Raw genomic sequence first — 12,406 nt, 5'->3', positions numbered from 1 at the left:
TCAACATTCCAATTTCCTACTATAAAGCATCTTTCAAAGGCATTGACATCTCCAAAATGTCTACATGCTATGACAGATGCCCCCTTCTTCTGGAGGCTTTGAAGTTCCAGCATCTGGGGATTATTTAGCTTTGGTTATTTTGTGTGATTTATGGGAAAAGTAGAACATTATTTTGGCATCTGCCATAGAGTGGTGTTGGGACAGAATAGGTCCACTGCATGGCTCTGGAGAGCGTGCACCCCTGCCTCAAGTTCATCATCGCAAGTTCTATAGGGTTTTTGGCTTCTGCCCCAGCACGCATGATAATTATACATGAGCGATACGGGCTTCCAATATCATGGACTCTGTGGTCCGAAGGGGCAGAAGATGAGCTTCCGCCTTGCAGCTGTGCACCACTGCCGTCCACTGCTGCGGAATGACAGTGATGCCAGGAACCTGATTAGAGTGGCGGGACAGGCCTTTTCACCGGTTTTCTACCAAGGGGAGTGTTCTACTGGCAGGCCTTGTCTATTTAAATTAGCGGTCAGTCCTCTGTACCTATGACCATCATTGAGTCCACGTGGTACTTAGATGATAGGGGGACGATGCACTTCGGTGTGCAGAGGTTGTGCATGAACTGCGTCTCTTACACATTAATGTGGCTGCACAAGAATCAATATTGTTCTCCTGACTCCTAGTGGTACCCAAGGAGGAGGATGGAGAGACCCCCACAGACAGCAATGTGAGTTGCAGTGCTCTTCCAGCTCACTTCACATTGCCCTCAGGTAACTCCCTACTCCATCCCGTCTTCCTGCTGATACCTGAAGACAAAGGCCATTGCGGGACCGGTCTAAGAGGAATGAGTGAAAAGCTGGGACTGCCCAAAACTTCCAGCCAATTTACGAAAATGTCTCTACGAGGATACGGGATCACACTCCAGTGACGACTGGAAAACTCTTTTGTGCTTCCGGTTAGGGGTATCCACCACCAACTCTCCCATGTCCAGTTCAGGACCAGAAACCTTTGGAGTTCTGCCGGGAGCCAAGAAAAGCTGACTTGGGACTTGCCATGAAGGAAGGAGCTAACCGCCTGCATATTAGGGTAATGAAGGTGCCCTTGAATAAGGAAGGAGCTGCCTTGAAGAGTGTGACAGTAAAGGTGCTGAGGAGAGTGCAAACTAAGCCTAGCACTGCAAATGAAGGAGATACGGCAACTCTCACGGTGAAGGCTGAGAATGAAGTAACCCAGGTGTCCATGCAGTGTGTGATTATCGTGTAGAGGCTTGTGCTCATGGAGAAGTCCTGAAGATTAACATAATCCCTGGCTGGTTATCCCACTAAAGGAAGGTAGCTCCTAAAAGTGTGAGGACCTTATAAAACTTTGACCACATTCAGCTGTCATTGGTGTGGACACCACTCAATGCCTCAGTAAGATTGATTGAACCAAGGCCCATTGGACAAGGAGCAGCGCAAACAGAACATAGCTGCTCAGCTGAGTAGGTATGCGCATGCGCGCACTACCGTAACGTTGGCTGAGCTGGGAAGAGAGTGCCACCTAGTGTGCTGTGGACAAGCAGCATAGCGCATGTGCGACAATTCTCTGGCGGACCTCAGACAAGAGCAGGGCTGACCTGTGCATCACAAAAATTACCAAAAACTTGAATACTCGAAGAACTTCGCTACTGTGAAGGGGAACAAGTTACTCCATTCAACCTGAAAGTGCCCAAATCTAAGAAAAAGGGGCCAGGCAGATCAGGGGAGAAGGAGAATCGCAGGAACAGTTCTCCTCGGGGTCCCCTCTCGAGGGCCACAAGCCCATATGCTCCACTACTGACTAAATTCTTCACTAAAGGAACAGCAGATGTGTTCCTCCCTACTGCACAGGAACCTTATATACAAAATACTGGTGTAATCTGTAAAGTGCCTTCTGAGTCTGACATTTATGTACAGTATTGCATTGTGTTGAAAAATTAAAGCACTTTTCCTAGTCTGTTTAGTGTAGAGCGTCTAACCCAGGGGTCTTTGAACATTTTCTGTAATAAGAGCTACTTATGATCAACAGAAAACATACCAAGCTAATATCATTAGTGTTGCCATTGTGACCACATCAGACAAGACTAAGGGCCCGATGTAGGTAATTCCTACTTACCTACTCTTAAATACCGAATCATACCGATTCGGTATTTAAGAGTAGGTAAATAGGAAGAGGGCAGATGTAGGTAATTCTTATTTTAGAATTACAGAATCTGTAAGATTCGGTAAATACCGAATCGGTATTTCCTATTGATTCCTATGGGCCTTGAAGCCCATAGGAATCAATGGGAAATACTGATTCGGTATTTACAGAATCGGTAAATCCCGAATCCTGCAAGGGTGAACAGGGTGTCACTTTGACACCCTGTAGGACCCCAATTCCAGGCTTGTGTGCCATGTGGCACACATACATGCCTTAGGGCATGTCTGTGTGTCACATGGCACAGGTGTGCATGTACACCTGAATTCGGTATTTTACCACCCAATTGTATTGGGTGATAAAATACCGAATTCTGAAGGCCTGTAGCACTGTAAACAGTGCTACCTACATCTGGGACTTACCGAATCTGTAAAATAATGGCCCCTACATCTCAATCACCAAATACAGGTCGGTAACAGCCGAATTCGGCCGTTACCGACCGGTATTTGGTGACCTACATTGGGCCCTAAGTTACTGACTACCCTATGTAAAATTACCCTCAGTGATCACCTCAGTGCAAAAGGGCAAAAAAAAAGGCTTTGCCAATTTGGAATGCCTTTACGTGGGAAATATATAACATCCATAGTTACATGGTCCTGGCACTACGGTAATAAAATTGGTAATAAGGCCCCTCAACGCCGCATGATTTAGCACTCAAATATCAGGTTTAAATATATTTTGGAAATTCAAATATCAGCTTATCAGTTCTGAAAATACACACATTTTCCATCTCTAATACACACTTTTCAATTTTGGTACACATATCAATTCAGTCAATTAAAAGCTTCTAATTTAGTAGATTGGACTGGACACAGGAGAGCTACTTACAGGTAACTGGAGGGCTACCAGTAGATCACGAGCTACTCGCTGGAGAAGCCTGGACCACCTCCCTGTGTAAGCCGTGGACTGCTCGGCTTCACTACCCTGGCAAAGGCCTGGCACTTCTTTACACATTAAGCACTGCGGTGTCACCATGAGATGGTGTGTAATATTTTAATTGATCACCAATATAGCGGTGCGGCACGTCAGCAAAGTTGTTCAGAGGCCACAAAGAAACTCAAGGCCTCAGGCCATCTACAGGGCTTTCAGTGGGCCGGGTCCTGCCAGTGCTAACACCGGCAGGTCTTAAAAGCAGGTGCTGAGACGGGTCCCTATCAGGCTCCCCATTTTTACCCTCATCCTCAGAGTGACACACAAGTCTTAACTCTGCAGCAGTGCCACCCTTCACTGCCTTTGATGTCCATTCACAGAGACTCGTTATAGTTCTTTCAGCCTCCCCATTTCAGACCTGAAGCATTTTCAATGTTATATACAACAAAGCCATAGTTGTTGCTTTATCATATGCAACTAACAACCATTGACAAAGCCAATTGTCCTGGCTTGTTGTAGGCGTAATGTTACTTGTATTATATATCTGGATGCAATGACAGAAACAGCAAAATACAAGTCGGGCACGACATTATGCTAAGCATAGATTTGTTTAGCTTTGGTGTTTTTAAGCCACGCTCTTAGTTATATCACACATCCCCCCTTTGAAAGACCCTCCAGTTTTTTCAGCCCACTTAAAGGCCTGGCTAGATTTGATTTTGAGATGATGTGATATCTGTTAACGTATGGCAGTGCATAATTTGTGCCATGCATAATGCTTGGTTGCACTGTCATCAAAACAATATTCCATCTTTGGTCGCTTCCTCCATCTAACAACTAAGATAATGGATGCAGACACGTGTATTAAATGCGCGTGCAGTTTTTGTAAAAATTAACAGATCAAAATGCTGCCTCGCCTGGTCTCCATCAAAGCTCTCTTTCAGTATCTGATGTGTCCTAACATGTAGACAGACTCCTCCCAGAGCAATGTCCTCCAGTGGTGCAGTAAACATCCTCGGCTCGCCGCCATAAATGTCTCCTTATCAGTTGAGGATTGAGTTGTAGAGCCATAAAAAAGAAAGGGGATTGGCAATCTGCATGCCCTTTAATTGTTTAATGGACAGTTGTAATTGAAATCCTGCCCAGAAAGCTTCTATCTACAGTTATGTTTTAGAGGTGGCTATTGTGAAGTGGCTTCTCAGCTGTAATAAATTATTACAGTAGAGGAGTGATGCCATTTTCCTATTACAGGTGAGCGTTGATACCACAAAAAGTCTTATTAGGATAGTTATAAACCTCCTTATAAACAGGGGCTAACTTCCATACGCTAGAAAAAAACTAAATTATATTTGTTTCTCTGCTGCGTCTGCCACTGCCCTGAGCTCCATCTCAATGACACGATGACGCATTCCAAACTCGGCGTAACGCAGCAGCAGGAACGCGCCTCGCTCAGGAGTCCGAGCACGTCGGCGCTACATGCCGCATTACTCCATTAATCTCACAAATGAACGGGTTCATTAGCCGTGATAATCCCAGGCAGCGTCGTTAGCGTCGCCGCGCGCCGTAGCGCGGCGCCTGCACGTCGCCGCGCACCGTAGCGCGAGGCCTGCACGCCTCCTCGCGCCGGGACCGCGCGCTCCTCTGCGCACGGCCGGCAGGTTCTCATTTTGCTTCGGTGTGAAATTTCCGTGTTTGCAGTCGGCTTATGTGTGACATTTCATTTATTTAATGTGTGACACTATCACAAGTAGGGACCAAGCCGTTACGTCCGTGCAACAAGATACATTTCAGAAATTACCTGCTTTTACTGTTGGAATAATCCAGAAATTGGTTGAACACTGCTGCAACATTCCTCATGCGCGCAAATAAGTCCACAGACGTATTTACTTTACTAAAACAAGCACTGGCTAAGTCAGTAGTTCACGCCTTTATCAAGCCAGCACCAAGCTAATTGCTTTGCCAGTCTTGTTGGTAAAGCAAACTTAAAAACAGTAAAAGAAAAACACACTTCAGAATACTGGAGGTACATTGAATTTGATATTTTCCAAACTTATAAACAGAACAGTTTCGTTTTCAAATACTTTTCAAGGAGAAAGCACAGGGTCTGGTGAAAATTCCTGGTTATTAGAGTGAAATGCACCGGAGCTGCGGTGTTCCGGCTGGATTGATAATTTTTAGATGAGGCCACCTCCAGTACCAGCCACATCAGAGTTAAGAAGGCAGGTTGGACCTTCTGCAGCTCCAGCACATGTATGTGGATCACTTCTCCAACACGACTAAAAAATCCCTCGCCATCATGTCTCCCAGCGGGTCCTCCATCCAAGTGAGGAAGCCTTAATGACACAATAGGAGACACGCCCCAGTGCAGATGTGTAAGGCCTGACTCGAACATCTGCCTCAAACTGAGAGGCCTACTGAAGTTGGAGCCTCAGCTTTCATCAGCTATCTCGTGTGCGTTACGAGGAGGACGCACAAAGCCATTGGAGCCCGCAGGCTTAGCATGTGCTGAATCGGGATCCATGTTTGGGTCAGAAATGCGAGAATCATCTTCAGAATATCCACAATCCAGTCAGGAAGAGGAAAACGCCATCACACTAGGCCTGGGCGGTAAACTCTGCTCCGTTTTCAGAGCTTTCTGCGTGCAGCGCTCCAAGGAGCACGCAGAGTTCTGAAAAACTCCGCTCCGCGATGCAGAGATTTTTTCTCACTCGCCAACGTCAAAAATGGCGAGCGCGGAAAATCCACCTCTTGGCGAGATTTCTCAACGTGGTCGGTCGCGGATGGTCGTGACCGCTCACATTGAGAAACCTTCTGTTTGTGTTGAGAAAGCTGGTGCTCGGGTAGAAAATCTACTTGAGCGGCAAGAAAAGAAGCAGTGCCCTCTTGTGCTGCACATTGTGTGGTTTGCACTGATTTTATAGCAAGGGACAAACAATCCATGCTGAAAATCAACTCGAATGGCATGACCAAACGCACTCCGCCACTTGCGGAACTTGGTAGAGTTTTTTGGTCACTTTGCGGAGTTCACATAAACTCTGCAAACTAAGCCCAGGCCTTCTTCACACAGACTGTGTCCATCACCCCCTGTAGGAAAGACTCTGCATGGGAATAATACGAGATTTCTGGGCTTGAGGTGAAAGCTCAAATTGTGGAGCACTGAAGATGTTCCTTGACAAGCGCCGGAGACACTTGCTTTCACCAGTCGGTCATCCAATATGGAAATACTTAGTCTCTTGACATCTACAGTGAAGTCACCACAACAGCTTTTGTGACAAAACCTGGTGTGGTCACGAGGCCAGTCGGTCACAGGGGAAAGAGATCGCGCTGGGTCCCACAGTGACATTGCGGTAACGTCTGTGGGTGTAGACGATTGAAGGTTGAAAGTAGGTCCAGGAGGTCGAGGGACACCAGCCAATCAATCTCCTGCATTGCGGGCCAGCAGGACTTGGCTCAAGGACAACATTTTGAACTTGTCTTGCCGAATGTGCATGTTCAAAAGGCAGAAACTGATAATGGGTCTCGGACCGCCAGCCTTCTTTGGAACCCAGAAATAAGTCGAATCCTGTGACCCTTTCGTCTAGAGATACCACCTCAATGGCCCCTATGTTCAGCAGAGCAAGAACAATAACCTGCAAAACAGAGGCGTGAGCTGCAGCGCAACTCTTGGTGGAAATTTGGCAGCCTGAAGGGAAGGACAGGAGGGGTAGGAATTGGCCCTTACGGATTAGCTGGATGACCCAGTGATCCGTTGTGATCATCTCCCAATTATTGGAAAAATGGAAGACCACCCACCCCAGTGAAAGAAGGTGGCTTAAAAGGGGTGGTCGGAGAGGTTTTGCAGCAGCAAAGCCTATGGAAGCTGGCAGAGACTGGCAGGGATGCTGTTGTTGTTGACTATGTTCTCTCGTGCGACTCATGCACTGAAAGGAGCAATACTTCTGTTTTGGATCAACCACAGGGATTGATGAATGAACAACTTTTATAGCCCAAATAACCACAGGCGTCAAGGCGCTATATTGATGTAGGAAGGGATGTTGTTCCCTTGAACAATATAAAACATTCCAGTATTTTTGGTGGATGCCTGGCTGGGGAGGCTAAGCCCAGTAAGTGAGCCATAGCTCTACTATTGTTAAAGTGTTCTAGAGAAGAGTCAGCCTTCTTGTTGAATAGGAGCTCAGCTTTGAAGAGCATGTCCATAGGTGTGGATTAACATCTGCAAAGGCGCCTTTGAAATGTACCCAGTGGTTAATTTGTAAAAAAAGAATTAGTGCTGGGGCTCTTGTCAGGAGGCAGCTTACACCTGCCCATTTCTCCTGATAGCGCCGCTTAAAACAGAACCAACTGCTAACAATGAAAGTTCGGAGTTGGGGAACCAGGTTTAAGTCTAGCAGGGGCTAAACATCTTGTGATTCAGGGCAAATCTCGTAATCTCCCTGTGCCTACCATAAATGAATGTGTGCTCATGAAAAGCAAAGGTGTTGATGATAAGTGCCTGTGCTGAGCACCGGCAAACGCAGGCTCAAATTAAGCACTATATGCATCAAATGTCAACAGCACGGGATGGCATCCATGCCCGTGGGTCGAGTCATTGTCTCTTCAGAATTTAGGTGCGCAGCTAAGGATCTGTAGGAAGCAACAAAACCATCATTTAACAGAATGGAAAAGGACTTTATGTGTTCCAAGAGACTAGTAGAGTCCACAGTGAGTTGACATAGCAGTCTGTGGAAGGCTCATACCATTTGTCATATGTAGGGCGAAGCAGCCAAAAGCAAAGATTTGCGTACCATATAGTCCAATCTTTTAGACTTTCGTACTATATAGTCCAATCTTTTATACTTTCGTACCATATAGTCCAATCTTTTAGACTATCTGGAAGGATTTGGGAAAAGTGTTTGGATTCAATTGCATAAAAGGGGCGTGATCTGCTATACTTTCCAGTATAGGGTGTGACAAGAACTCTGGATGCAATGGAGTAGGCCAGTGTGATGGAGAGTTTTTTTTTCCCAAGCAGCCAGGACTAGCTCGAATAGTACCCCACTAAAAAGTAGAAAAGGATCTGTGTTCACAGGAGGGCTGCAAGATTTCCAACAAAATGTTTAAAATTGCTCTGTAAAGAGCAAAGTTAACTCCAATGCTTCCACTGTTCTTTATACCACTGTAGGGCAGGAAGGAACTTCATCGGAAGAAGGATTAGAGGGGGAAAGGGGTGTCGCCCTCCAGGACAGCCATCCCAAACACACACATTTTGTAAGCCAAGATGCAGGCCAGTTTTAGTGTTCTAAGAGGGAAGGATGTTATTAGACTGAGTCACCGTCTACTTTGCTGCCATAATTCTTTTCAGGTATTGTTGGTCGGAGCTAAACAATTCCTTCATCTGGGCAAATATGTTGGGTTCAAGGTGATGTTATGCCACAGGTTCATGATCAAACCAGACTTTAAAATGTTCTTTTATCATTTGGATTAATTCTGCTGACCGAGTGCTGTGCTGTAAGATGCTCCAAGAGTGCCAACTGGTTTGGCATCATAGGTGGAGCTTAGGGACTTCTCGGAGGGCATCAAGACTGGAGTATGTGGGACGCAGGGTCATAAGGTGTTGGAACATAAGATGTGGAACAGCCAAGTGGCACAAGTCGGCCAGTCCTTGGGAGGCGGCTCTGAAGTACCTTGATAAACATAGCATAGCCAGCCTATGAGCACTATTTCAGGATATCTCTGCTTGCCATGGTCAAAATGTGCTTGTCCTCCCCCTTCTTGCTGGCCTTTGGCTGTAATACATAAACATGAGTTGCATGCTATGCAATCATGGTCAGAGTCAAGATACCACACTCAAATGTCATGTGGGTCCGAAAGGGACATTTTCTGATGGCATCTCAACAGGAGTTTAAATGCTGAAATCTCAGGAGAACCTTCCGCTAGTCTGTCGAAAAATGAGGACACGTGTTGGTGAAACACTGAGAAGAGCTCTGGACCCACATTGATAAGGTGTCGGAGTATAGGAATGGATACCAGTGCCCAAACGGTGCCTAATATACTCCAATGTCGCCTCTTCCAGATATGGGGAGTTGTGGCTGCAGCTGCCTGGCACTAACCGTGACACTGAAAGGCTATTGCAGGGGAAGGAGTTTCTGGATCCAGTCTGGCACCAGGAGGATATTCATGAGGTGATAAGCCTCCAGGGAGATGTATCCATCTGAACCGCCAACCCTGGAACCTACTTGCTCTAGAGAAAGCAGATTGTCCAAGCAGCGTCCCACTTCTTTTGGCTTGGCTGCTCATTGGCAGGTAGTTTCTAGTCATGATCCAGAGGTGTCATAAACCCGGACTTCGAGTTTTCTGTGCCTTTATGAGACCAAAATTTACAGACGGGTTCTTTAGTACACCCCTCTTTTCGACCACTCTCACCTTTTTCAATTTCTCTCACCTGTCTCACCCCATGGTGACCCATTTACCTTCCTGCCACACCCTGCATGCTACAATCCTTCCTATGCCTACCAGCACAGCATTATCTGCTACATCATCTATTAGAGGCCTGCAACTCTTTCTCTATACCTTCAGGACACTTACCTTCCACTACGTTTCCTCCACAACCCTCACACCCCACTTGGTGCTACCGTAGCCCTTTAGCTCGTAGACACACAGTTCTCTGTCCTGATCACGATTAATTTCTCCCTGTGACTCTTTACTTGCCTGTCTCCATCCTTATCCAGAGGTCATTCCTTGCATAAATATGTTCCTGCTCTCCTCCAATCAGTCCCCAATCTTCTCCATCCACTACTTCTTCTCAAAAACCAACTGGAACTTTTTTCAGCCACCGCTCGACTACTCTGCACTGCGAGTTCAATAATAATCCTCTTTCGCCTTCATTCTTCTGCTTTACCATCCGACCTTTTAGTCACCTCATCTCTCTTCTATTTTATTGATCCACAGGGATTTTTAATAATGCCCGGCACCCTTTGTACTACATCCTGTGAAAACACCTTAGAGCTTAGACCCACCTCTTCTAACGCATACCACCACCACAGCTCTACAGATGCAAGTCCGATCCCAGTTACCATCTTGGAATTTCAACGGGTCACTCCTTCTCCAACATGATATCCAACTCTCCGCGTCTCTTCCCCTTTAGCAGCAGCTCATCCTCCTGTGTAGACATTGGTCCCTCCTACTTCCTCTCCACTGTTTCCCGTCAATCACTCTCTCAAATGCATACTCAATAATTAAAGCAAGACTAAGAAGTAAGATTCACAGTTACATTCACAAATGAATCAACTACAATATGGACTTATCATCATCACGACGACAAGGCTACAAGATGGCCCCATTTTACACAAAGCCACCCCTTCAGACTACAGGATTACTCTCAAGAACCACGCTTTGAAGAAATCCCAGAGGATAGTCATTTTATCCAAAGACTCTCCCTCAACACACAATCCCTCCAGGTTCCTGCTACAGAACATCTGACATCTCGTCTAATAACTGTGATACTTTGTTCGACCAATGGCACGCTGAGGGTTTTCACAGCTTAACACAGCACCCTGAAGTTCAAGCCTTTGTTGAGCCCTGGAACTGCACACGGGTTCACTGAAGACCCTGCAACTCTCAAAGCTACGGACACGTCTTTGGAATAGATTTGGGGAAATGTTAATGATCTTTTGGGTGGAATCGTCTGCTAGGAACGCCTAAGAATGTAGGGAGCATCAGTGAGGAAAACCAGAGAGCCTCCAATACGCATGCCCATCTACTGCCATAAGCCCTCCTTGAGGAACCTGTGACCATGAGGTTGAACATAAGTCCCTGCAGTGGACGCCTTAGTTCACTGAGCCACCAGACCCATCATATCACACTCTGAGTGCTGGTGCTAAACTGGCTTCCAGTAACCAGCAAATTATCCTTGACAGCTCTATACACTGCCCATCAGGCGCATACTAGAAGTATGTCTTACTTCAAAAGACATTTTGTATCATATCAACCGACCTAATAAGTTTCCCATGTCAAAATCCAGGTTTGAAACGGACATCCAAGGATTCTCAAAACAACACACAGGTGATGTCCAACTTTAGAACACATCAACCACCTGCATTGGTCAAATCTCTCATCACTTTCATTAGGAAGTGTGATAAACATCAGAATTTCTGCCACCATGACAATCAACAATGATCCCAGGCAACAGCCGGAACTAATAAAGCCGGACACTGCACCGCATGTAACCTAACTTGGGATCCGACTTCCATACTTCAGGATCCACCTGGTGAACTCTGCACTCAGATTCACAAATGGAAATGTGGATCTTCACTCCAAGGATCCAGTACCCTGAACGGAAAACTCTTAATGCTTTTACTCTGCTGCATGTCATATTAACCGAGCTCTATCCTTGGTTTCTGCCTCCCCCTATACCAGACTCAACTTGTTTCCAGTTCTTGGTGCTATACCCAAGACTTCTCCCCATTAGAGGCATCAGGCAGCCGATAACACTGGGTGAACCTGGACTCCATGTCCACAGTCCATTTACGGGAGCACTTGAGATCAGGTCAAGTAGAAATGTGAAGGACATGGCGGCTCTACACATCCCCCTGTTCTTCATGACTCAGCCACTCATTCCTGCAACAAGCTTGGTGCACTTTTCAGACTTTCACAAGTCAGCAAATTCTTCTCATAGAAGTGACATTACATCTACGCACTCTCCCAACCACGCTTGCACACCGCGACTTGCAGTCGCACAATCACGTTCGGCATGCCGGAGGGCACTATAGGATTCTCCAATAACAATATGACCAGTGAACTCCTCGTTTGTAAATTCAAGTACCTGTCCAAGTATCTCCAACATCAAGTGAGGCGTTTTTGCTAAACTTAATGGACTTGTCTCATCTATATTTAAAAAATGCTTGTTAGGGAATTTCGCACTCAGGCTTCAGCCACAGAAAGATTATTTATGACACGATGTAGGAACCATCCGAAAATGTATAACTCATAGCTTTTAAGCTTTCTAGTTTGCAAGCACCTGAGTCATCCACATGCATTGCACTTAGTTTCAGAATATATATATATATATATATATATATATATATATATATATATATATATTTTAAAAAACCTCTGTCTTTACTCTCCTACCCTCATCCGGTCTAAGTAGACCATGGTCACATTTTCTCCAGTATAGACCAATCCCCATTACTGTGCTTTGGGGTACCAGCATTAATGCCCTTTCACCAGGTCTGTTAATTGGGTTACATTTTTCCAGTATGCCACTATTCCTAATGTGGCGTTACGTTGTATACATATTTACTGTAGAACATTTTCTCCCCAGTGGGGTGCATCTAGGTGTGGGCCTTCG

The sequence above is a fragment of the Lissotriton vulgaris genome, chromosome 12 (assembly GCF_964263255.1).
Source record: "Lissotriton vulgaris chromosome 12, aLisVul1.2, whole genome shotgun sequence".
NCBI lineage: Eukaryota > Metazoa > Chordata > Amphibia > Caudata > Salamandridae > Lissotriton > Lissotriton vulgaris.
Note: the sequence above shows the minus strand (reverse complement) of the source record.